Source organism: Meles meles, chromosome 2 (genome assembly GCF_922984935.1).
Source record: "Meles meles chromosome 2, mMelMel3.1 paternal haplotype, whole genome shotgun sequence".
In the NCBI taxonomy this organism is placed as follows: Eukaryota; Metazoa; Chordata; class Mammalia; order Carnivora; family Mustelidae; genus Meles; species Meles meles.
Genome location: NC_060067.1, coordinates 71,618,702 through 71,646,424, shown reverse-complemented (window position 1 = coordinate 71,646,424; position 27,723 = coordinate 71,618,702). Strand labels below are relative to the sequence as shown.

At 39.3% G+C, this 27,723-nt stretch overlaps 1 protein-coding gene across 2 annotated transcripts in view; it reads left to right on the top strand.

The window, feature by feature from the left end:
• The first annotated feature begins 10,132 nt into the window (after positions 1-10,132).
• The window catches only part of IL15 (interleukin 15), an 81,801-nt gene continuing 64,210 nt past the window's right edge, over positions 10,133-27,723 (top strand). The window contains exon 1 of one of the 2 annotated variants that reach the window (XM_045998380.1): positions 10,133-10,499. The gene's annotated coding sequence lies outside the window, so the exon portion shown is untranslated. Of the gene's footprint in view, positions 10,500-10,673; positions 11,046-27,723 lie in introns of those variants that run through there. The other variant, XM_045998381.1, reaches the window with a different exon arrangement.

Sequence of the window (27,723 nt, the reverse complement as noted above, 5' to 3'; positions counted from 1 at the left end):
TGGTATCTCAAAAATACTGAGTTTTCTGATCCATGAACATAGTATATCTCTCCATTTATTTAGATCTTTAATTTCTCTGAACAACACTTTAAAATTCTAGTCTTTAGACTTTGAACAAATGTAGTTAAATTAATGTCTAAGTGTAGTATATTTTGATGCTTCTATAAATTGTATTGCTTTGTTAATTTTATTTCTAATTGCTCATGCTTACATATAGACAAACAAGTAGTTTTGTGTGGTGACCTTGTATTTCTAGTGTATTAATTTTAATTAACTTAATAATAATTTATAATATATAATAATTCAGTTAATAATTTAATTTAATGCCCATTTATTTGACAGAGAGAGAGAGACCACAAGTAGGCAGAGAGGCAGGCAAAGACAGAGAGAGAGGGAAGCAGGCTCCCTGCTGAGCAGAGAGCCCGATGTGGGACTCGATCCCAGGACCCTGAGATCATGACCTGAGCCAAAGGCAGCGGCTTAACCCACTGAGCCACCCAGGCGCCCCTGCATATCAATTTTAACATCAGCTACAACCAACTTGTAGAAGAAAGCCTGGTGGAATTGCATTGAATCTGTAGACACATTTGGGGAAAACTGACATTTTAACATCAAATCCTCCAATTTTATGAGTGTGGTATCTTTCCAAACATTTAGATGAAAAGTTGATGAGCTTTTTCTGTAAAGTTCAAATTAGTAAACATTTTAAGCTTTGCTAAATTTTATGAGCTCTGTTGCAACCACTCAACTGCAAAAGCAGCCTTATCCACATGTAATCAAATAGGTGTAGCTGTATTCTAAAAATAAAAAACAAAACTATAGGCCATAGCGTGCCAGCCCCTATTTAGACCATCTTCAGTTTCCCTCACCAATATTTTGTAGTTTTCAGAGTACATGTTATTAAATACTTATGCCTAAATGTTTTATGTTAGATACATTTGTAAATTATATTTAAAAACTTCAAATTTCCAATTACTCATTGCTGTATACAAAACTATAATTAATGTTTATATATTTATCTTGTATCCTGTGACCTGCTGAATTCAATTATAGTTCTAATAATATAGTTTTTTATAGGTTCCTCAGGACTCTATTTTCTGCAAATAATACTGTTTTTTTTCCCTAATATTTGTGATTTTTTTTCTTATTTTATCACGCGGCTTAGGATCTCCAGGACTAACTGAATAGAGGAGGTGTATTTGCTTGTAACTGATTTTAGGAGTAAAGCATTCATTTTTCATTGGAAAATAATATATTAGCTGTAGCCTTTTTTAGGTTCAAAAGTTTCCTTCTATTTCTGGTTTACTAGGAAGCTTTCTTACAGCTGTGTGTTGAATTTTGATAAATGCTTTTTTTTCTCTTTATCCAATTAATATGGAGAATTATATTGATTGGCTTTCAAAGGTCTTTCTGTGTAGATTTTGTTTCATATAATATCTTAATTTTTAACAGGATAATTCTGGCTTCACCAGGTAAGTTGAGAGGTGTTTCTTCCTCTTATATTTTCTTGAAGAGTTAGTGTGAGATTGGCATTATTTTTTCTTTTTTCTATTATGTTACATTAGTCATCATACAGTACATCATTAGTTTTTGCTGTAGTGTTCCATGATTCCTTGTTTGCACATAACACTCAGTGCTCCATGCAATCTGTGCCCTCCATGATACCCATCACCAGACTCACCCATCCCCCACCCTCCTCCCTTCTAAAACCCTCAGTGTGTTTCCCAGAATCCATAGTCTCTCACAGTTCATCTCCCATTCCAATTTTCTGCCATTCATTTTTCCCTTCCTTCTCCTAATATGCTCTATGCTATTCCTTATGTTCCACAAATAAATGAAACCATATGATAATTGAATTTCTTTGCTTGACTTATTTCAGTTAACATAATCTTTTCCAGTCCTATCCATGTTGATGCAAAAGTTGGGTATTCATCCTTTCTGATGGCTGAGTAATATTCCTTTGTGTATATGGACCACATCTTTATCCATTCATCTATTGAAGAGCATCTTGGCTCTTTCCACATTTTGGCTATTGTGGACATTGCTCCTATGAACACTGGGGTGCATATGGCCCTTCTTTTCACTACATCTGTATCTTTGGGGTAAATACCCAGTAGTCCAATTGCTAGGTCATAGGGTAGTTCTATTTTTAATTTTCTGAGGAAACTCTACACTGTTTTCCAAAGTGGCTGCTTTGTATTCCCACCAGCAGTTTGTATTCCCACCAGCAGTCTAAGAGGGTTTTCCTTTCTCCACAACTTCTCCAACATTTGTTGTTTCTTGCCTTGTCAATTTTTGCCATTCTAACTGGTGTAAGGTAGTATCTCCCTGTGGTTTTGATTTGACTTTCCTTGACAACTAATGATGATGAATATTTTTTCATGTGTCTGTTAGGCACTTGTATGTCTTTGGAGAAGTGTCTGTTCATGTCTTCTTTTTTTGACTTGATTATTTATTTTTTGGTTGTTGAGTTTGAGAAGTTCTTTATAGATATTGGATATCAGCCCTTGGTCTATAGTATCATTTGCGAATATCTTCTCGCATTCCGTGGATTGCCTCTTTGTTGTATTGACTGTTTCCTTTGCTATGCAGAAGCTTTTTATCTTGATGAAGTCCCAAAAGTTCATTTTCACTTTTGTTTTCCTTGCCTTTGAAGGCATGTCTTGAAAGAAGTTCAAGACCAATGTTGAAGAAGTTACTGCCTATGTTCTCCTCTAGGATTTTGATGGATTCCTGTCTCACATTGAGGTCTTTCATCCATTTTGAGCTTATCTTTGTGTTTTGTGTAAGAAAATGGTTGAGTTTCATTCTTCTGTATGTAGTTTTCCAGTTTTCCCAGCACCATTTTTTGAAGAGACTGTCTTTTTTCCATTGGATATTTTTTCCTGCTTTGTCGAAGATTAGTTGACCATAGAGTTGAGAGTCCATATCTGGGCTCTCTATTCTGTTCCACTGATGTATGTGTCTGTTTTTCTGCCAGTACCATGCTGCCTTGGTGATTACAGCTTTGTAATATAGCCTGAAATCAGGCAACATGATGCACCCAGCTTTGTTTTTCTTTTCTTTTTCAACATTTCCTTGGCAATTCGGGGTCCTTTCTGGCTCCATACAAATTTTAGGATTGTTTGTTCCAGAATTCTTAATTTTTTGTTATTAGAATTTTCCAGTGAAGCCATTTGGACTTGGAGTCTTTGTGGGAAGAATTTTAATTATGAGTTAAATTTCTGTAATAGATATAACTTAAACATTTTATTATTATTATTATTATTTTTTTATGTAGTATTTGTAACTTGTGGCTTTTAAGGAATTTGTCTTTTAAGTTGTTAAATTTATTGCTATAAGTTGTCTTTAATATTATTTTTCTCTTATGTCTTTAGCACACATAGTGATATCTTCTCTTTCAATGTTGCTAATGGTAATTTTATTCTTTCTCTCTTTTTTCTTGACCAATTTAGATCAAGATTTACCAATTTCATTGATCTTTTCATTGTAATTGTTTTCACTGATTTTCTTCTCCATTTCTTCTCTTATCTTTATTGTTTCTCTCTCTTAATTTTGTATTTTGTCTTTTGTTTCTAGTTTCTTATGGTGAAAGCTTACTCTATGGATTTTACCTTTTTTTCTTGCAATATCAGTATTGATAATTATAAATTTTTATCTAAGAACTAGTTCTTAGATAGTTTCTCAAAGTTTGGTATATTTTGTTTTCATTATCATTCAGTTCAAAGTATCTTATAATATCCTCTGTGATTTCTTCTTTAATCCATGGTTTATTTAGAAGCTTGTTGTTTAGTTTGGTAAATTGTCAAAACCCACTCTGGGAAACTGGTAAACACTACTCTTTTTACATCTAACACACTTGGAATATAATACATGGGTAGAATATAGCTTCAGGAGTGGGTCATATATACATATATGATCTCATATATAACCATAAATAGACACATAAAATAAATTTATAATATAAATCAAAGTTACATAGTTAATGTGTTTTTGAACTAGATTTTGATTGATAAGGTCAACCTTAAAAGATTGTTCAAAATAGTATTGTTAGAATATTAAATCATCTCTTAGCTCTATTTAAACTCCTTCTCCCCTCTACTGAGTACCAAAACATTAAGATTGTTATATATCCCAAAGGAACATAAAACATTTGGCTTCATTCCATGGAGTCCCTGAGATCCAAGATAGAATGGTGTAAGTGTGCAGGATATAGCTTCACAATCAGCCATGACCCATAGGTCATGGTTAAGGACATCAATACCTGATGCAGGACAGATATTTATAAAGGTGATAAAAGCCTCTAGGCATACAAATCTCAAATAAATTAGAATTAAATTAGAGTTTATTTAGTAAAGAATTACTAAAATATATATTGCTAGAGAACATTTGATTTTTCTATACAAGAGAACAGTGAGATGGATAAAGCTCCTAAGAAGTGTTAATCATAGATAGTAAGTAGGCTAGAGCTTTTGAGAAATGGGTGAAAATCATAGGATGTGTGTTAAATATAGACAATACATAAGTAGCTAGTGAGGCATAGGCAAATTTATAAGATGTGTTAAATATAAATTGTGAATTAGTAACCTGAAAGACATGTTAAAAATAGAAGGTACAGGGGTGCCTGGGTGGCTCAGTTGGTTGTGCATCTGCCTTCAATTTAGGTCATGATCCCAGGGTCCTGGGATGGAGTCCTGCCTCTGGTTCCCTGCTCAGTGGGGAGCCTGCTTCTCCAACCCCTTCTACCTCTGCCCTTTCCACTGCTCATGCTCTCTCTTCTCTCTCAAATAAAAAAAATAAATAAAAAATATTTTTAAAGATTTTATTTATTTATTTGACAGACAGAGATCACAAGTAGGCAGAAGGGCAGGCAGAGAGTGGGTGGGGGGAAACAGGCTCCCTGCTGAGCAGAGAGCCTGATGTGGGGCTAGATCCCAGGGCCCTGAGATCATGGCCTGAGCTGAAGGCAGAGGCTTAACCCACTGAGCCACCCAGGTACCCCAAATAAAATCTTTTTTTAAAAAATATATAGTATAATGAAATACATGCAAGAACAAACAAGGATACTACTTAGAGATAGAAAGGATAGAAAGTCGTATATATGATGGTGACTTTCTCAGCAGACTTTTTTATACATCACCTTTAAATTGGCCATTTACTGGTCATTTCCAGTATATTCTGATTCCAGCTTCACATGTTCTGTGTCCAAAAAGTGTAGGAGGCTAATTAGAAATACACAGCTTGACTCCTATGTCTAATAGAGCAAGCATGTGTTTTGGCCCTAGGTAAATTTCATCTTTGTATCCCCTCTTTATTCACACCTCAGCTTTGGTCTTCATCACTACACCATCATCAGAGAGGGATGATATGGCAGAGAGAGAAAGAGAGACAGAGAGAGAGGTTATATGAACATTGTGTAACCCAGGATTTCGGGTGTGGGGTCTTCTCCCCATGCACTCTTCCCTAAGTGTGTTTAACCTGGTGTCTGATCTCTTTTCTTTTGCTTCTCATTGTGAGGTTTAGATTGATTTAATAAATCATGTTGTTTATCTTAATTTGGTCTGTATGTATTTTCACTTTGATTCTTCCAAGATGGTAACTGGAGGCCAGCATTTCATCATGGTCATTTCCCATACAACAATACCTATAATAACAAAACTAATGGTATTTTAACAGATGATTATGAGACTTCTATTGGCATAGTTGATATTTGTCAGAGTGTTTCTGAAAATTGATTTTGATGGATGTTTTGAAGGCAGTTTAGTTAAAAACGCAATAAAAAGTGACCACAGAATTAAGTTATGTAAATTATTGAATTATTTCACGATACTTGCAAAGAACTATTATGTACATTTATACACATATACATATATATTATGAATGTATATGTGTATTTGTATATATGTGTTTATATATGTATACATATCCACATATCTACATGTAGCTCTATGAATTCTCAGATTTTGATTCTAGCAAGAATCAAAATCTGTGAAAAGACAGTGAAATTATTTCTTACCAAAATAGATTCAACAAACTTTTATTCAGGGCCTATTTGCCAGCCACAGAATCAAAATCAAAAGTGATGTCAGTTTAATTTTTTTTTTTTTTTTGGTCAGATATGTTAACATGCACCTATCATTGCTATTGGCTTTGGTTCACATCTTTTTGTTAAGGCGGTTACATGTTGTAAAAAATGCATAAATTTAAGTTATAGAGCTAATTCAAGAAAATGTGTATTTTCCATATGAATTTTCCACCTATCCATGATGAAAAGTAAAATCCCTTTCTTACAGTTTCTCATTGAAATAAATGCCATCACAAGTCATATTGTGTACATTTATGATACACTTTCACTATAAATCTAAGTAAGGTAAGTAAAGTTCTTTGCAGTAGATTTTGATTAGTTAGCTCATTCTTCAAATTTCATTCAGTACAGTATTATCAGCACATGAAATGATCTCTTGTTTCTACTTAACCACCCCTCCCCGCAGTTGCTAACTACACAAACATTAAAGATTCTATAGACCCTTAAATATGTTAAGAATTCAGTATGTTATGATAACTGTTTATAATTCCCCTGCAGTTTGAAAGTAGGTGTCCTTTCTCCTCCTTTGCCTTGAGTACATCTGATGCTTCAACTGAAGACAAATCACATGTCTCTACCAGGAGCCAGCTGCCAGTTTGGCTGTGCCCAATCTGCAGCAGAGCTCCACTAGCCTTTGGCCAGTCACTTTATTCAAATACCGATTTGTAGTGGGGCTGCAACACCCATAGTGGTTTAATTACAGAAATACAATGAGATCAGGAAGCAGAAATTTATGGAACTGATGAGTTTCCTTACTAGCAGTGGCTAAAGTTGCTCTAGAACAAACAAAATGGGACTGAGAGACACCACCTGGAAGTCAATGGCTTTTTTCCTCAAGAACGGCTCCCTCAGGAACCCTTTGTTTTACACGCAGTGGAGGGTAGCTGTCCGTTCAAAGGTGGAAGAGGGTAGGCATGTATACTTAAGATCACTGAAGTTCGGGGTGCCTGGATGGCTCAGTGGTTTAAGCCGCTGCCTTCGGCTCAGGTCATGATCTCAGGGTACTGGGATCGAGTCCCATGTCGGGCTCTCTGCTCAGCAGGGAGCCTGCTTCCCTCTCACTCTCTCTGCCTGCCTCTCTGCCTACTTGTGATCTCTGTCTGTCAAATAAATAAATAAAATTAAAAAAAAAAATCACTGAAGTTCAAATCCTTGCTGGGCGAGTCAGTTGCATGGGAACTTAGGACAGTTGTGTAATTTCTCTGGGTTTTAGTTTCTCCATCTGTAAAATGGAGATAGTTCATAACTGATAGCATTGCTGTAAAAATTGAATACTTGAAAGCTAACATTTGTGCAGAGCAGGCACTCAGGAACACAAAAGGAACTCTAAGAACTCTAGTATTGCTGCACCTCTGACAAAGCAGAAATATAAGAACCTCTTGAAAACTTCAGTAATCCTTAATAGAAAGAGTGTTCCCCCTCTATTATCAAGATCACCAAAAAAAAAACACACACACAAAAAAAACAAACCAACCCACACACAAAACACAAAAAAATACCAAACAACAACAACAAAAAAACGAACAACCCCCAAAAAACAAAAACCAGAGATGGGGGTCAACCTTGAGCTAATGGCATGTTTTAATCAAAATGGAAACTTGAGGGGTCTTGGGCTAAGTTTTTTAAACAGCAGAAAGTCATCTTAGTTCTTGGCCTGTGGTTTGTTCTTAGGATCATAGATAAGGTCACAGTCATGGACTTTGAACACTAAATCAGACGAGCCAACTTTTAACTTCTTCCCCGTTGTCTCAAAAGCTATTAGGAAACATTTATTAGTAATTTATTTTAAAGACAACTGCCCAATTGGCAACCATTATCTTTGGAATGAAAAATCAGATAGTAAAATTTTATTGAACTATGATTTTATTATTAATTCTGCAGATTCAAAGAGTGGTTATTATAGTCCCTTCTGCGAGGTTTGGTTAATTTTTACTTCTTTCTACATTATAATTTTATGAGTTATCTTACAATGGTTTCAAACTATTTCATCAATCTTTGTCTTTGTTTTTAATTTATACAGTGGAATTTATTTGTTCATTGGTTTGAGTAATTTTCAATATCTTGCCAAACACCCTGTGGCAACTGAAAATACAAGTTGCTTATATGAGACTTCTCTGTTTGATAGCAGTGCAACAAAAACAAATTATGCCGAAAATCCAGCATCATTGAATTGTAGACACTTGTATAACTAATTCAAAAATACTTTATTTTCTGTAATTAAGAAAACGAATTTGACCTACATCTTTGGGAGGCAAATACAGCAAAGCATATCTTATGGCTAGAATAATTTTCATTTTCACTGTGTTGTTAATTTTTTAAAAATCTCCCCAACTTAACCAAATGCCTTATATCCCATTCAGCCCATCTTGTTGCAGAACTCACATATATTAGAAGCTGGATCAATATTTATAGACCAATTTTATTATTCTTATGTGTTCAGATTGTACTTTAAAACTCAGGTTTTAGAAAGAAAGATGAAAATTCCCATCGGTTTCCCAGAGTGTTGTGAGGACCTCTCCAGTAGCTCATGGTGATCAAATGTTCAAAGCACGATGTCAGATACTGATGCTATTCAACTCCATGGGCAGCTGGAGCCCCTGGGCTAAGAGCAGAGAGCAGCTTTCTCTAGTGCTCTTGGGCAGCCCAAGCACAACAGGGTCTGAGCGGTGATGATGCATCCTCTGGCAACAATGATATAAGGCTCTGCTGGTTGAGGCTAGATGTAGCCAATAAAGTGTCTTACTGTCTGGACATCTATTTCGGCTACCAGCTGCACAGCACACAGCATCCATAAGGATACTGAAGGAGGTATGGGAGGAGTTCACTTTGCAGGAGTCCAAGATGCTCTTCCACAGTTCAAGTTGATAGGACGTAAATCCCCTTCTCCATCCCTAATCTGTATATTCACCTCTATGCATACCATCCTCCTCCTGTGGCTACTATCTTTGCAACAGAATCCAATCTGGCTGCACGCCTGCTCTCACAATGAACGTCCATTCTGCAAATCAGAGCTTCAGGATATCGCTGTGAAAAAGTCAGATTAGATTTGAGATCATTGGCATTATTACAAGAAAATTCAACATAACATTGTCTTGGACAGAAAAGGACTGTTTAATTTCTTTAAATATAATTCCCAACCATGGTGAATTTTTGAATTGTTGTAAAAAATGGTTTTTAGATTTTTATATATCACCTTTTTTTGTTGATGTGACTATCTAGAGATCAACTTTTTCATAAAAATATGAAATTATTTTATGTGGAATTTTATGCATAATTGATATTTAAATGACTTCTATTTTTCTTTTTTTTTTTTAATAGGTAATTGTAAAGAAAAGGTAGTTAAATGTTTACTAAACTCCAAGGAACCGTATCAGTTTTTCTGTGACATAACTGGAAAATTTGGGGACGACCTTCCATTAGGGATTTTCGCTGATTCACATGTGTTCAAGGTTCTTCAGAGTGTTTCCAAAACTGAGCATGAGGACTTTTCTGCTGACTGTGTGTGGCATAAGGATGACTGAGCTTCAAAGAACTTAGTCCCTTCTTTCAATTGTGAAATACCCTAATAACATTTCACAGGTTCCCATTTAATGGGGTCATGCACCGTGTTTACAATCCAGTGTGCCCTACAGTGGAAAAGTGATCCACGGGCAGGCTCCTATCTGCTGGTTCACCTCCGTGCTCACAACTGCCTTGGACAAAGTAGTCATCCAGCTGTCTTATTCCGTCCTCTCCCACAAGACTTTACCTGAGCCTGCCACTTCTTCCAGCCTGCGCTGCGGGGTGAGAGGCTGGTCTGGAGTAGCCGCCCAGCCCAGCTCGATCCTACTACACATTTTCCCCTTGCCTCTGGGCCAGCTGGATGGTCAACCACGCGCCCAGGTCTCCAGGCTTTTCCGGGGAAGCCTCCCGCCCTAAGCCAGGCTGGGTAGGGGCGGGGGGCCGGGGTGGTCGCGGAGACTTCTCGCGCTTTCCCTGGAGGTGCCAGGGAAGGTAAAGGCACAGGCCGAAGCCGCGGTCTGGCGTTTCTGCGAGGCGGGGCCGGCGCTCCCTGACCACCTCCTCCCTCCAAGTTCTGCACCCCGGGACTTGGCAGTGGCAGAAACCTGCGGAGCGTCCTAGCCAAGAGGGCGGAGAACACCCGGGGACACCTGGGGCAATCTTTAAGGGTCTGCTGCCACATCCCCCTCCCCCAGCCGCCGCTGGGGAAGTTTATCTTGCCCTGTGCTCCTTGCTCTTTTCTCTTTCACTTTTCTTTTCGCTGAGGGTTGGGACTCCCTGGGTTCAGGGCACCCAGGGGGAACCCCCGCTGACTCGCAGTCGAAGCCAGTCGCCAGGCTGAGGGAGCCTGGTGGCAGTGCCCGTCCGCTGCGCCGCTTGTCGCTCCCAGCCCTGCAGCCCGGACTCGATGGAGGTAGAGTTCTGCTTCTCCGCTCTGGGAGGGGAGGTGGTGGTGGTTGAAAAGGCGATGGAATTTTCCCCGAAAGCCTACGCCTCGGGCCTCTCCCAGCTCGGGGCCGACCCACCCGTTTCCCGCCACCAGCTGCGGGTTGTGCCGCCCCGCCCTCTCACGCGGAACACTTGACCGCGATTTCGGGTTTTCGGCTGCACTACGCAGAGCGGTTTTCCCCTTTCTGACCCTTTATTCCCCCCGTGCTCGCCATCCTCGGCTCCCAGAGGTGCGCAGCTTGCTCGTCCGCTGGCGGGTCCCGCCCCGCTCCTCCGTGCACTCCAGTCTTTCGGTGTTGCAGGCAGCGGAGGCGCGGGAGGCAGCGTCCCGCGCCGGGCTCTCCCCTGCGCCGGGCACTCCCCTGCGCGGGGCTCTCCCCTGCGCTGACTTTGCCAGCTGACCGGCGGAGGGCGAGGGACGTGCGTCTGGCTGCCCCCGCCGAGAAGACGCGGTCTGGCAGCACCGAGCGCTGAGTTCTGCACCTAACCGAGCTCAGAGAGTTCAAGAAAGGTACTGCAGCTCCTCGTTTCTTCCCTGACCCCTCCCAAACTCCCTTTGGGTCTGAACAAAGGTGTGTAGGACTCTGCAAGTCTGTCGCTACCTTTGTTTGCAAAATCGAGCTACCCTTCCCTTTTTGGATGAGGACCCTTGTCCTCCTATGGAAAGGAACTTGCAGAAATGGTTATTGCTGGGCAGTCAGGCCTGGGTTTGTATTCTTAGTTCCAACCCTGTACAAGCCACTCATCTCTTTAAAAAGCAGTATTAGAAACTTGGAAGAGATGCAGGAGAACTTAGTTGCAATAAAATCCTTATCCAAGGTGGATTTAAATGAAAATCCAGTTAATTTTTTCCCAGTGTTATTGTGATTGCATTTTGCGGACATACACAATTCATTTTAATTTATATAATGCTGTGCATTTAAGATTTCGAGAGCTTCAACTTAGCCATGATGCAAGATTATTCCTAAACGATGTGTACAGATTCTTAACAGGATGAGTTAGAAGTTTCAAAACTGGAAGCAAAGCTGTTGTCGCTAGCTATTTTTCCATTGTGTTTTTTAAAGCTACTTTCTAAAGTTATTACAGGGGTGATGACATCTACTTGTAACTGATAGGCATCCTTATCTTGTCAGTGTGCCTAAGGAGGTTTTGCTGACTTGACTGAATGAACAGATCAGCTCTGGATGGTTGTGGTGTTCCAGAGGGAATGGCTGTGAGGTGGGCTGTTCTACTGAGAGCATCAAGGTTCAATAATTGATTCAATTTAACAACTCCTGTTGTTTTGTTGAAGAGCTGTGTGGTGGAGGAAGGAGATACAAAAAGAACATAAAAATATGTAAAGGAAGGGACTGAAGAGAAAAAGTAAGAGCCTTCTTAGCTTTAAAAAGTGACAAAGAATTTAAAATTTTATGGAATCAAGTTAAGTCTCAGAAAGTTCTAAAGATTTGTTACTATTGTGTTTTAAGGTCACATTCTTTCATTTCTCAATGAGTTTTCTCCTCAGAGTTTTAGTCATACTCAGAATGGCCTTTCCTGCAGGGTCATTGGCTCTGTGACGGAGTGACACAGAGGAGTTAGGTTGGTCACTGGTCCTGAAGCTCTAGTCGGCAGTGTTCCCATACTTTGCTTTTTAATTTATTATTAATCTATTTATTTATTTTTATTAAGTAAGCTCTACACCATGTGGGGCTCAAAGTCACTTCCCCAAGATCAAGAGTCACATGCTCTACTGACTGAACCAGCCAGACACTGCTTCCCATACTTTGGATTCACTATTCTCTGACAGTCTGGCATGGGAACTCCAGAACCTGGTTTGGAGTTGTAGTCCTGAAATTCGGAATTTTACTGCAGATTTTGGTGGACTTAAGGAAAATGATTTGATGTTTTCTGTTTTCACCGGTGAGATTCACATATAAATGTCAGCAGCTCTCTTGCAAGACATACTAGTTGTTAATGAAATACATATTTATCAACATCTTTGAAGGAGAGAGAAAATCAGTGATTTAAAGTTTATTGAAATAGAGTTTGATAATTAAAGGATTTTAAACCCCAGAAGGTTCTCCATCTCAGGTTTGCTGGCTCTGAGTAGATTTCAGGAAGGCTATGATTGAAGCCCTGAAATGTTAGTGTAAGTGGATTTTTCTTAGGAAAATATCCACAACTCTAGTTCGGTTTTTAAGTGGGCCTCGAACCCCAGCTAGTGTTTAAAACATTTTAAAACTTAGAAAACTGTCCTTTTCTTCATTTATCTCTTAGAGCTTCCTGTTAAGTTTGTTCATTAGGTACCTATTCTTTTGAAGGTTAGTTAATGATAATACGGAGAGTTCCATCTTTCTGCCAGCAACTTAAATTATGGGAAATATATTATTTCCCATATGGGAAATATAATTCATGTTAATTATAGCTAATACTTGTTGAGGTCTTATTATGTACTGGGCATTGTTCCAAGTATGTATTTTTAAAATCATCATAATAAAGTTATGTGGTGGTGGGAACTGTATTATACTGCTGAGAAAACTGGAGCACAGGGTAACTGAGTAACATTCCTAAGAGTTAAGTGGTAGAACTGAGGATTTAACCTGCACAGATTTAAGATCACAGGTATTTATGAAGAATGATATTTCTATATAAGTATTTCCCACAATTTGGCAGTGACAACTAACCACGACTTCATTTTGACACCATGTTATAAAGATAGAATGTTGGTTTTCAAGTAATACTGCTTATATGGTACTTGCATGATTGACATCAATCATTAATTATATATTTAAAGATTAGCTTTATGATCTACTGATATTCATGCGAGTATCTATATGTGTTTGGTTCCTTGGAGAGATTTCTGTCATGGTTCCTGAATGAGAACATTAATTTGCATCAGCTTTTGCTGATAGAACCTGATGTAAGTACATGGGGATTGATTTGGGTGCTGAATTTATCCATCTTTCTATCCATTCATCCATCCAAGTCGAAAGCTGGGGTTCCTGGAGAGATCAGAACAGAAGCCTTTCCCATTATATCACAACCGAGGTGGTGTTGTCAAGTAATTGAGAAGCTTTTTCAGAGGCTTTATGGTATGAGGGTTGGCAAGAAGCCACCTGCTTTCCTTAGTTCAATATTAGCTCTTTGGTTTACTTCCACAGTGGTTGCAGATTGCTACATCAGGCTGTTGAGATTGAACAATGCTTAAGTGCTTGCTACTATCCCATTGGAATGGACTGAGTGGAAAAATTCCATAGGGGAGTTGAAAGAACCTTTGTAGTTTTAGCCAGTACTGCAGATACTCACTACTAGCTAGCTATATAGTGGTGAATTTGACTAATTATTATTAATTACATATTTATTATTTTGCTTTATCTTTTTTTTTCCCAAGTTCCTCAGTACTGAAATCAGATGTAGGAAATAAGAAGCTCTTTGGTCTCATTTCAGTTCAGCAGTGTTATTTGTGCTCATTTTATATCTGGAAGCAGGTTATATGTATACATATATTTTTCAATGTTTTATCCCACTGTGACTCTAGTAGTGTCTTGCGGGTCATTTTTGGAAGGACTTAAATATACATATATATATATGTATGTGCATCGGCATACATATGTGCGTGTATGTGTATACAAAATATGTATTTTTATATAGATATATAAAAATGGATAAAAAAGTCTGAATGCATATTCGCTCATCATGTTCTAGTAATGCATAGTTGCTGCTTCTCCTGATGCTAAGGTTTTTCCAAGTGCTAACGGACTGCAGAAGAGATCCGGAGAGTGACAAAATATTTTGTTAAATAAAGGAATTAAAATTGAAAATGATCCTCCAAGAAGAAAATATAATGGTTGTAAGGTTGGTTGTTGGTGGGGGGGAGTTCTACTTATCACAATGACACAGGGAAGAAGCCCTGTGACACATTCAGTAATCCCTTGTATCATTTCATTCTCACTGGGCATTTTACTCGTATGCCTTCTAATAGAAATTTGAGAAATGGAATGCCCCTTGTGCACTCTTAGCTCTGACCTCTAAAATTTTCAATTATTCTTCAATTGAACATTTTATAGTTCGAAATTTTCCAGTCCACTCTTCAGCAGAGTTGTTTTCATTTGGCTTCCAGACAGTCCCCCCCACTCCCCTCACCTCCTGCTTGTCTTTCTGCCTCACAATCACTCATTTTGGTCTCTTCCCAGTTCTGTTTCCCTAACCTCTAAACAGAGGAGTCAGTGGGGTCAGTCCTTTCTCTGTGTAACTCACTCCCTTGGTGATCTCATCCAGCCTCGTGGCTGGTAATGCCTTCCTAGAGTAGTGATTTCTGTATCCAGTCATGACCCCGAACTCCAGACTCCTAGGTACAACAGTCTAGTTAGTAATTCTGAGGAAAGGTCTAGGACTCACTGGATTCCTGGCTTAACCTCCAAACTGCTTCTTCCACTGTTTCCCTCTTCTCACTTGGTGGCAGTTCCATTCTTGGAGCTGCATACATAATCACTTAGTCCGTCTCAGAGGTGTCCTTACTTCTCTTTTTCCCATACCCCACACTTTAATCTGCCACCAGCTTGTTCAGCTGCCCCTGCGGCGTATCCCACATCTGACTTCTCGCCAGCTTCACGGCTGCCACCTGGACCCAAGCCACTCTTGTCATGCCTCATGTATTACTGCAAGATTGGTCTCCCTGCTGCTGTACTTGCCCCTCCCCACTGCCTGTTCTCAATGAAACAGGCCAGAAAGCTTCTGTTACATGCCCTGCCTGCATTAAACAAACAAACTCACAAAACAAGCAAACCCTCAAAACAAACAATCAGAAACACCCAGAAACCACTGGCTTAACAAACAGTAATTTGTTGTTTATATCATGATTCTACAGTTTGCACCACATTCAACTCCTTAGCTCTTACAAGGCCACTGGGGAGGAAACATTCTGGAAGGTTTCTTCATTCCTACCTCTGGCACCTCATCTGGGCTGGTTGTAAAGTGAAAGGCCTCCTCCTTTAACCTTTCTTTTCCACAAGAAATAGCGCTTGTCAGCAACTGAAGAGGCCACTTCCTGCTCTGAGTTGGATCTAAGGACCTTTTGTGTCCTTCCTTTTGCTTACCTGGTGGTGAGGTTGTTTTTCTGTTTTTTGTTTTAAGTACATTTTTCTTTTAAATCTGAGGGCTTCCTATAAATTTTATTGAGGTTCACTCCATTAGAGAAAGACGTACCCAGAAGACACGATATTCCCCTCTTTATTTTTGTCTGCAAGTCAGAAAGCTGTAGGAGAAACCCTTAAGGTTTTTCGAAGCATTTTTGTCCCGCTGACTGGGCTGGGAGGCACTGCCTTCACGTAAGGTCTTAATGAGGCATCTTCCAGCCACGCACTTGATTTGATCTTTAACCTCAGAGCACATTATAAGAATAGACCTTGGATTTGAACTTTGTCTTAAGACTGCTTCTTTCTTTGAGAATCTTTTGCTATCTGGAGAGGCGAGAATGACAAAAAGTTTTCTTTTCTAAGCTGGCGAGTATTGGGTTGAACAATTTCCTCTAAATTCCACATGAACCCTTTAGTTCATCTTTCTCTTCCTGTAATGAATCCTAGGCAGCTGAATGAAGCCAGCCATTATGCTCAGAAATCTTCTTAGCCAGATCCACAAGTTCATTAGATATATTTTCTTCCATATTGTTGTGGTGTTGCCAGACATTTGGCCACTATGTAATGTGAGTTGCCCTCTCTCCAGCCTTCAGTAAGAAGTATATTATTGCCTTTCTAACTTTAACTAGAAAGAGTAGCCTTGTTGCTCTTCATGAGGTGTCTACCAACTACCTGGTCTCATTGTCAATTTTAATATCCGTCTTTAATTGCTATGTGATAAACTCCTCCAAGATTTTATGGTGTGAAACAAGAACCATTTTATTTGTTCAAGGTTTAGAGGCTAGAAATTCGGACAGGACGTGGCGACAATGACTTGTTTCCATTCCACAATGTCTGTGGTCTCTGACTCCAGTTGTCCAAAGACTGTCTGAGAAAGTTCAAGGTATTGGGTCAGGCTGTTGTGTGGGTTCTTTCATTCTCTTCCATTTGGCCTTTTCCACATGGCTAGATTGGGCTTTCTCATACCGTGATGGTCTCAGGGTTGTCAGACTTCTTATATAGTATTCAGCTTCCATAAAAGAGGGAGTGGGAGCTGCAAATCCTCTTAAGGCCTGGGTATAGAATTCCCAGACTTTACATTTGTTTCATTCTTTTGGGAAGAGCAAGTCAGAAGGCCATCCCAAATTCAGTGGGAGAGGACATGGACCAGACCTATGCTGGGTAGCTTGTCATGCTTGTTCACTGAGGGAGGAAAGGTGCCAATGATGGCAGCCATCTTTGGAGATGATCAGCCACACATTGCCATCCTGTTAAAACAGTAATTAGGTCGTGCTCCTCCTCTATTCAGAACCCTTCTTTGCCTTCTCATCTCACTTCTGTAAAAGCCAAATTCCATTATAATGGTCAGTAAGGCCCTAAGTGATTTTTATGTTATGTTACCTACTATTCTTTCTTTAGCTCATTGTTTTAGTCACACTGACAACCTTGCCCCTCATCACATATTCTTCTCTGTTCTTATCTAAGGGTCCTTGAACTTGCTATTCCCCTACTTAGACTGCTTTTCTCTCAGATATAGCCTACTCCCTTACCTCATTGGCTTGGTTCAATATCCCGTTTGCGGAGAGGTTTTCCCTAACCCATGTACTTTTTACTGGACTCCCTTCAGTACTGTGTTTAAACTCTCCTCCATACACCTATAACTATCTGCCATACTGCTAGGTTTATAGTACCCTATCCAAAACTCTTAGGGTCAGATAGGTTTGGAGTTCAGATTTTTTTTTTAGTTTTTGGGAAGGTAACCATTACGGACTAAATTGTGTGTCTCTTCCCATCCTACCCTAAAGCCCACATGCAAGAGAGGCTTACTCTTCTAGAAACTTTGAAATATGCAATACAGTATTAACTGTACATTACATTCCCATGGCTTACTTATTTTATAACTGGAAGTTTGTACCTTTTGACTCCTTCTACCCATTTTACCCACTCCTCAACCCCCTGCCTCTGGAAACCACTATCTATTTTCTATATCCATGAGGTTTTTTTTTTTTTTAATTTTTTTTTAATATACCAGTCTTTCAAGAGTCACTTACTCTGTGAAGTTCTCAAGGCAATCCCCTGCTTTACCTCCTCTCAAGCCCCCAGGAAATATTGGCTACATTTCTCCTTCATTCTGTCCCCTCCTGATGGATACCTCTCTAATAGTATCTGCAGTATTTCATTATATTGACTTGTGTTCCTATGGACTTTCCTCTTGAGTAAATGACAAAAGTGGTACCAAGGATGACAAGAATTGTGATGATGGAGTTAGAAAGGCTGGAGTTTGGGAAATACCTCATCCTTTTCTGCCTAGCACCTTGCCTGGCACATAATAGACGTTTAATAATGTTATTTTTGTTGTCAATAATCTGTCACATATTGGTGAGGGGCCAAGTCATAAAAGGTTTTGAGAAAAGGAGTTTGACTACATTTGAATGGAAATAAATCATCAGTGATCATATGGCTGTTGGAAAACTATTCCCAGCAAATGGAAAAACCATTCCCCAGCATTGGAAAACCAATCCCAGCATATTGTCAGGGTCAGGAAGGGAAACAGAATTTCCTGAGGATCTAATTTGGGCCAGGCTACTGATAGAATCCTTATATTAATTTTTAGGAGGATGCATATGAGCTCTTTAGATTAGCATGAGCCTGTCAGAACTAAAAAAAAGGGGGGTGGTGTTTAATATTTTGTGACAGTTGTTAATGAGTGGATAACTTTATAAATTGCAAAAAAAAAAAAAAATCCTTCAATAAACAAAAGGAAATAGAAAAAACTCCACACCCTATTTTCTAAATTTCATTGAGTAGAATTTTTTTTTCATTTTCTTAATTCTATTTGCCAAGTATTTTGAAAAAAAATTTTCAGAATACAAAAAAGATGAAAAGAAATGTATAAAAATAGGAGTACTGTTACTATTTAATTTATTTAGTGCTCCTTCTCCTGAGAATCCAAGGAAACAAATACATAGTCATAACAACTTTATTACATCACTTTAAAACTTGCAGTAATCCCGGATGCCAGATTTTTAAGAGTCTGTATTTTATATCATTAGAATTTACCCCTGGACTCTTCTCATTGTTTTGTGAAGGAACTCTAAAACTTGAGACCTATGGTTTTATGATGGCTGATTTAGATTTGATATTGAGGCATCTCTCTTCTAAATATTGACCTTTCTTAATTCAAGACAAATTACTCTTAGCCTCTGCAGTTTGTAAAGTATTGGTTCCTAGGCTATGGTTTTGAATCAAGTAGACTTACAGTGGACCAGAAACCTTCCTAAAGATAGCAAATATTTATTGAGCACTTTTTCAGTACATGGCTCTTTGCCAAGTGCTCTGAGGGGTAAAAAACCGAACCAAACATAATTTCTTTCATCAAATTGTTATCTACTGAAAAAATTAATATTGGTAACCGAAGAGCTGAATCATCCAGTATACTTCTACGGAACAGCTGTCCATTCTCTAAACATGCTGTGCTTTCTGTCCTGGCGAAGGATGTGGGCATGCATGTCTCTCCTCAGGAATGCATGATTGCATCCAACATTTTTTTCTCTACCCTTCCTTCTGACTCACCCACCTGGTCCAGAGGTTTCACTTTCATATTATTTTCTTGGGGAGATTTTCCTAAACTTCTTTTTTTTTTTTTTTTTAAGATTTTATTTATTCATTTGACAGAGAGATCACAAGTAGGCAGAGAGGCAGGCAGAGAGGAGGAAGCAGGCTCCCTGCGGAGCAGAGAGCCCGATGCGGGGCTCGATCCCAGGACCCTGAGATCATGACCTGAGCCGAAGGCAGAGGCTTTAACCCACTGAGCCACCCAGGCGCCCCGATTTTCCTAAACTTCTAAGATGGGATTAGGTATCCTTTGTTCTTTTCTGTTCTTTTCTTTTCTTTGAATTCAATTAATTAACAGAGAGTGTATTGTTAGTTGCAGAGGTAGAGTTCAGTGATTCATTATTTCCATAGTAACGCCCAGTGCGTTACATCACACACCCTCCAGTAAGTGAAAGTGAAACCTCTGGACCTGGTGGGTGAGTCAGAAGAAAGGGTAGAGGAAAAAATATTGGAAGCAATAACACATATTTAGTAAATATTTCAATAGTTAACATCTACTGTTGGCCACGTGCCAAGCATTTTAACTTGTGGAATCCTCATAAACTCCTTGAGGTGCTTTTCTTACTAGTTTTCAGGTGATGTACCAAGCAAGGCATACCAAGACCTTGTGCCCAGGGTCCACAGAAAAGTCTCTCTCCAAAGCCTATATGCTTCAGCTAGCACATGCTACCACACGGGAAAAATGAAGAAGAAGCATAAAGATTAAAAGGGAGGAGGTAAAATTATCATTATTGATAAGTGAAAGCCATGAAAATTAACAAACTATGAAAATGAGTAAGTTCAGCAAAACAGACAGAGTAACAAAAAGTCAGTAGCATTTTTAAATACTAAATAAAATATTAGCTAATTTAACAATAAAATGCACGGCGCACCTGCCCTCACCAGGAAGACATTTATCATAATCAAATGGGATTTACTTGAGGATTGTATGGATAGTCCAATAGTAGAAAATCTGTCAGTATAATGCTAATGGATGCATGCAGGGAAAGTTATTATCAAGCATTTGGATAAGAACTTCATAAGATTAAATGGGATCTTCCAAATGTGGGAATGAATGGATGATTTCTGCTAAATAATCTTGAATAGATGTCATTACTTAAGAGTTTTATTTATTTATTCGAGAGAGAGAATGCCAGTGAGAGGGTAAAACAGAGCATGAGCAGGGGAGAGGGGCAGGAGGAGAAGCAGACTCCCCACTGAGCAAGGAGCCCGATGTGGGGCTCCATCCCAGGACCCTGGGATCACGACCTGAGCCACAGGCAGACACTTAACCCACTGAGCCACCCAGGCGCCCCTAGTGATGTCATTCTTAGTAAAGAACTTTAAAAAGCATTTCCTTCAGTTTTGGAGAATGTTGAGGATGTCAATATCTGCACAATGTTTTTTGTTTTTTGTTTTTTTGTAAGATTTATTTATTTGTTTATTTGACAGAGAGAGAGAGAGAGATCACAAGTAGGCAGAGAGGCAGTGCGAGAGGGGAAAGCAGGCTTCCCGCTGAGCAGAGAGCCCCATGTGGGGCTCGATCCCAGGACCCTGAGATCATGGCCTGAGCTGAAGGCAGAGGCTTAACCCACTGAGCCACCCAGGCGCCCCTCTGCACAACTATTTAACAGAATACTGAAAACAAAGATAATAGTTGCTCATTTTTTCTGAGTACTTACTATGTGCCAAGCAGTCTTTTGTAAGTTTTGCTTATTTAAACAACCATAAACATTAAATTCTTTTCTTATCTTTGCTTCCTATATCTTTTTGCTTTTTCCAAAAATTACTTCAAATGGGTCATAAAGGGTTAATTTTTCTGATATTTTATATGCCTGTGAATATATTAACTTTGTCTTCACATGTAAATAATGGTTTACCCAGGTATTTAATTCTAGGTCCAAGGTTAGTTTTTCTTCAACATTGTGGGGACTCTGCTCCATTATCTTGCATCTGTTGTTGCTTTCAAGAAGCGTGACGTCATTCTGACCTTTGTCTGCTTTCACTCTAATGAATATGGTTGAAGTTTCTCTTTGGCTTGAATTTTTTTTTAACATTCCAGTGTAGTTAGCGTACAGTGTTACATTGGTTTCAGGTGTACAATACAGTGATTCACCAGTTCTATACATTACTCAGTGCTCATTATGATAAGTGTACTCTTAATCCCCTTCTATTTACCCATCTCTGTTCTCTATAGTTAAGAATCTGTTTTTTTTTTCTATTTTTCCTTTGTTCATTTGTTTTGTTTCTTAAATTCCGTGTATGCATGAGATCACATGGTATTCGTCTTTCTCTTACTGATATATTTCACTTAGCATTATACTCTCTAGCTCCATCCATATTATTGCAAATGGCAAGATTTCATTCATTTTTATGGCTGAGTAATATTCCATTATAGATCTATACCATGTTTTCTCTATCCAGTCATCTATCAGTGGACACTGGGTTGCTTCCATAATTTGGCTATTGTAAATAATGTTTCAGTAAACATTAAGGGTGCATCTGTCTTTTAAAATTAGTATTTTCATATTGGAATCACTGGATCATATGGTATTCTAGTTTTTTGAGGAGCCCCCATACTGTTTTCCACAGTGGCTGTACCAGTTTGCATTCCCACCAACAGTGCACTAGGGTTCCTTTTTCTCCACATCCTTACCAACACTTGCTGTTTCTTGTGTTTTTGATTTTAGCCATTTGGACAGGTGTGAGGTGATATCTTACTGTGATTTTTGATTTGCATCTCCCTGATGATCAGTGATGTTGAGCATCTTTTCATGTGTCTGTTGGCCATTTGTATGTGTTTTTTGGAGGGCTTGAATCTTTTTGAATGCTACTAAAATATGCCTGGCTGTGAATGGGATGTGTTTTTAATTTATTTTCTTTTTTACTTTTGAGGTCTTATATTTAACATTTAGGAAAAATCTTGATTATTATCTTTTCACTAATTGTCTTATTTTCTTTTCAGATGGCAAATAGACAGAGTTGCAATTCCTACTTTCATCTTCCATCTATACTTCATTCTTCCTCTGTTTTTTCCTCATCTAATTTTTAGTTCCTAATGCCTTGCATGATATTGCCTGATCTAACAGTCTGGTTCATTCTGCCACTTTCCAACAGTATTCATTTCTGACATTCAGGCTATCTACTTAACTCTTTACTTTGATCACTTGTGGGTTTTTTTAAAAAAAAATTATTATATCCAGTTATTTCTTCATATTTATTGCTCCTGATTCATATTTCCAAACTCCTTCTTATGTTCTACCAAGTGTTTTTTAGTTTTTTCGATTGTTATCGGATCCATTTGGTTTTTCCCATCTGGCCTACATTTTTTTTCAATTTTGTCTCTCTCCTATAGAGACTCCACTATATATCCTTCCCTGTAAAGTTCCCTTTCTTAAATTGAGATCATCATTGGCTAGCATTATCAGCCAAGAGACAAAACCCTTGACTCTAGCTTATGTCCCCCAACTGTGTGGGGGTGAGGTTCCCTTCAGATTGAAGAGCCCATACTGTTGAACAATTACATGACTCTCCCACAAGTCTATTACCATCTTCTCCACGGATCTTTCCCAGTCCCTTGTCCTGGGTACCCCTTCTCTCTTGCAGCAGTGATGGGAAGAACAATTAGTTGGATCCAGGGCATGGGCTTATGCAATCGTCTTGCCAATTTTCCAGGTTCTGAATGCCCCGCAATCCAGGCCCAACCAGAAAGTGACAGTCAAGGTTAACAGGTGTAGTAAAACAAACATCTCCTCACCCTACTTCTTCAGGGAAAAATAAGGGAGGAAACAGGTACAGCAGCTAGAACCTTCCTCCTCATCTCCTCTTCTGCTTCTGGCCCTAGGCTGTCTGACTCTGGTCTGGCCGGACTGAGATACAATTTCCTCCTCTCTTCCAAGGGAGTTTTTACAGGTTTGCCATTAGCATCTGAACATGGACTAACATTCCACACAAACCATCTTATTTCTCTAGAATCTGTAGGGCAGATTTCCAAAGAAAAATGTAGTTGGTCTTACCGGTTCTTTATTTAATTTGGAACTGCCTGGGATTTTAATTATTTTTCCTTCTCCCAAGTGATTCATCCAAGAAACAGTAGATATGTAAATATATGATGATATTTACCATTATTATCATCAAGCCACATTGGACAAAGATCTCAAAGATCCCAGGGTAAAAGCAAGAGCATTGTGGCTTAGCCACAGGGTAAAGGGGTTTATGAAATTTCTATCTTCCCCATCCTCCAAGGTCGAGAGGTGACTGTTAAATGGCAGTGGCTTAGGATGACACATAGTTGTTATGGGTGACATGTTTACTTTAGTTGTTCTGACCCAGAAAGTAGCCCTCTGGAAGTAAGTAGAAGAGTAAATTGCACAATCACAGCATTTTGCTGATGGTGCCAGTGCTGGGACAGGATAGTTAGATCTAAGGTATAAAATTAAAACAATTCAAATTCCGCTAATATGGCCCTTTAGTTATGATCAGTACATATCAGATTGTAAGCCCCGAGCATTTTATAATCCTTGATTTTAGGGCTAAGTAGATCTGTTTTAGACTCTCCTAATATGGAGAGGCAGCCCGAGGCACAACACACGCCCTGTAGTCCTTGTGAGCTGAATCAACTATTGGTGAAGATTTAAACTGGGAATCCAAGACAACACATGGTAAACCCCAGTTTTACCTCTTTGTGTAAAACTGGAGAATGCATTTAGTTTCTCTGCACTTTCTTTCTCTTCTGGAAAGTTAAGATGATTACAACAGAGGAATTCCCTCAGGTGTCAAATCTGATGGCACTGAGGATTAATAGAATGTGGATGATTTGACCATATGCTGATAAGCCACCTGTGACCTCAGTACATGTACTTAGACACTGAGAAGGACTTTGGACACCTTCCAGTCTAGTTTCTTTATTTGTAAAGATAAATAAACTGAGGTTAGGAGACACAGAGTACCTTGCTAAGGTCACGTGGCTGTCTAAAGACAGAATCAGTGCGTGGTGCTCTAGGCTTTCAGTCCATTCTGTGCTTTTGATAAGATTAGGGAGGCCCCAGATTTTATCAAGGAGCCTATGGGCTCTATGTTGTGTAAACCGTAGTTTTGGAAATTGCAACGTTTTAGTGATGAATAGTCTGTAAAGAAGGTAGTCTGCATAGCATCTGATAAAAGAAAAGATAGTGAACGCCACTGCTGTTGTTTACCCAAGTTCAAAGAGAGAAACTCTGTGTCTGTAGAAATGAACAGTCTGTGGTCCCAGCACGGAGTAGTGACATTTAATGGGAGTTGCCTGGAGGGCTGTGTTCTGTAACTGAATGGAGATTATCCTCTGTGTTGTTTTCTATCCCAGATGATATATTCTATAAGACCTTTTGGTTTCTTGCTCCCATTCCATGTTTGTCAAAAATCTTCTCATTAATAATTTAGTCATTTAAGTTAATAGGACAGCCTCTGTTACGTAGGGATGGGATGGCTGTGGCGCAGAAAGCAGTCACCTAGTCTATCTCTCCATCAGCTCCCTCAGGGGGAACAAAACAAAACAAACAAACAAACAAAAAAACCCCCAAAACCTTCCAAAGAAGTGTGACATTTTAGTCTACAAAAATGCAGACATTTGGGGGATATTCTGTACAAATTCACCCAATAGAAAGGGTCAGACTTTTTTTTTTTTTTTTTCTTTGACAGAGATCTCAAGTAGGCAGAGGCAGGCAGAGAGAGAGGAGGAAGCAGGCTCCCTGCTGAGCAGAGAGCCCGATAGGGGGCTCGACCCTGGGACCATGACCTGAGCCCGAAGGCAGAGGCTTTTTTTTTTTTTTTTTTTAAAGATTTTTATTTACTTATTTGACAGAGAGAGAGAGAGATCACAAGTAGACAGAGAGGAAGGAGGAAGCAGGCTCCCCGCTGAGCAGAGAGACAGATGCGGGGCTCAATCCCAGGACGCTGGAATCATGACCTGAGCCAAAGGCAGAGGCTTTAACCCACTGAGCCACCCAGGCACCCCAAGGGTCAGACTTTTAAACACTGTTAACAAATGTGTAATCTCATAGAAGGAATGGAGCACACTACGTGTTTGATGTTACCCATTTTTCTTTGCACACAAGCTGAGGAGCATGAAAAATGAAAAGGCAAAGGTTAGAACGCAGAGAAAAAAGAAAAGCAGAGATTAGAAAGAATAAAGTTTTGTAACTACTCCTTAAATAGGAATATTTCATGAGACTAGGGGAGATAAAGAACTACAACATCTGATGAAATGTCCATAATCTGGAGGCAGGCATTCTGTGAGCCGTGTCCCAGGTGAAGGCACGCAGCCCAGGCGGAGAGAAAAGACCAGCAGCGCTGTCAGAGAGAAGTTCTGCATCCAGTCCAGGGAAAAGAAGGCCAACAGCCTCATGCACCACCATACAACTCAGGAGTCCAAGCGCTCTGCCCATTGCAAGCACATTTTATGAATACAGACAGTCTGCCTCTTAGCGGGGTTTTTTTTTTTTCCTCCCCAAAGATCTTAAATTTATTTATTTCAGAGTGAGCGAGCGATAGAGAGCACAATCAGGGCTAAGGGCAGAGGGAGAAGCAGATTCCCTGCTGAGCAGAGAGCCTGATGTGGGACTCCTGGACTCCAGAATCCTGGCCTGAACCGCTTAACTGACTGGCCACCCTGGCGCCCTGCCCGTACCAGTTTTACAAGCGCTCCCGCTTTGCTATGGAGACTTGAGACATTCAGGTTACTCCTCAGGAAGGAGCCCGCAAGTAATGCTTTAGAAACCAGACGTTTGGGACTGCTGCAGCAAATCTGTGGCCATTGTGTTGATTCAGGGACTTGGTGTTCAGAATTAATCACTTGATGCATCTCATAACGTGCTGGGTATTTGGAATGGGAGATACCAGAGGCCTAATCAGCTGGAAAAAAATTAAACATTAGAGTAGCGATAGCCAGCTCTGGTTGAGACTGTCTGGAATCAGGGCGCTGAGGGATTATGTGGCCTCGAGTGCATCCGTATTTAATCTAAAAGATCTACTCTGCCTTAGACTTCTTTACTTAATTGTGTTATTTCTGAGAATTGGGGTTATCTTACCCTCTCTGTTTCTGTAAGGGATTGGTGAGAAGCCCTAGAAACGTTGGAATCCAGTTACTTGCCAGCAGGAGACGTGCTATATAATTAAGCTGTCATTTCCCTGATAGGTTATTATCAGCAGGTAATAAGAAGTGTGCGTCATTATAAATTGTCATATGGCATCTCATGCTGCAGGAGATAAGGTATGTCTTCTGTGGCAACACAGAGTGATCACGTGGTGTCATTACGGCCGTCATAAATCACAGTGTCCACTTTAATAGTTAAACAGTTTTCTATAGTGGCAGTACTGGAAAATTGGTTAGTAATAACTGCCTGATTTTTGGTGAAGAATAATTTTTATGTAGGTCTTTTTATATAAATACCCAAGGAATTCGAAAGAAGAGCATTCATCTAAAACACGCACGTGAACACTTTTGTTTGTTTTGTTTTGTTTTTGGCTCGTTGATCTTTAACTACAGATGTTGGAAGGGCCAGAAAGTCACCAAAATACCTTCCCACTTTCGAGTTTGTTTGTTTGTTTGCTTGTTTATATTATGTTGTGTTAGTCACCATACAGTACGTCATTAGTTTTTGATGTGGTATTCCGGGATTCATTGAAGAAGGGCCGTATGCACCCCAGTGTTCATAGCAGCAATGTCCATAATATCCAGCCCATGGAAGAAGCCAAAATGCCCTTCAACAGACAAATGGGTAAAGAAGATGTGGTTCATATACACAATGGAATATTATGCAGCCATCAGAAAGGATGAATACCCAACTTTTGTATCAACATGGATGGGACTGGAGGAGATTATGCTAAGTGAAATAAGTCAAACAGAGAAAGTCAATTATCATATTTTCTGAATTTAAAGTTACATGTATTTAATATCCTATCCTATTCTATCAAGATTACTGCACAGTTGCACTAAAGAGGCCAAAACTGGCTACTAGTAAATTCAGGTCTATGTGATTTTCTGTTGTGATTTTCTGTTGTTGGAAACCACAAGGTAGCAAGGGAATGGGAAGGAGATTATGCTGAGTAAAATAAGTCAAACAGAGAAATACAATTATCATATTTTCTGAGTTTAAAGTTATATATATTTAATATTCCTATCCTATTCTATCAAGATATACTGCACAGTAGCACTAAAGAGGCCCAAACTGGCTACTAGTAAATTCAGGTCTATGTGGTTTTCTGTTTTTGGAAACCACAAGGTAGCAAAGAAATGGCTTGGCCTCTGGGATAAAAGGAAAATACTTCTTGATTTTTGAAGGGCAAAAACTAGGAGTCTTTTCTCTCTTTTTCTTTACCCTGGGTATTGTTCCTTGGCCATTCTTTTCCACTTCTTTCTCTCCTCTCATCATGATTCATGTTCTTCAAAATTTAATTCACATTTACTAGCTATAAAAACCTCACCTTGACTGACCCAGCTGCTTCTTCCCCTTCAGTTTAGCTGGT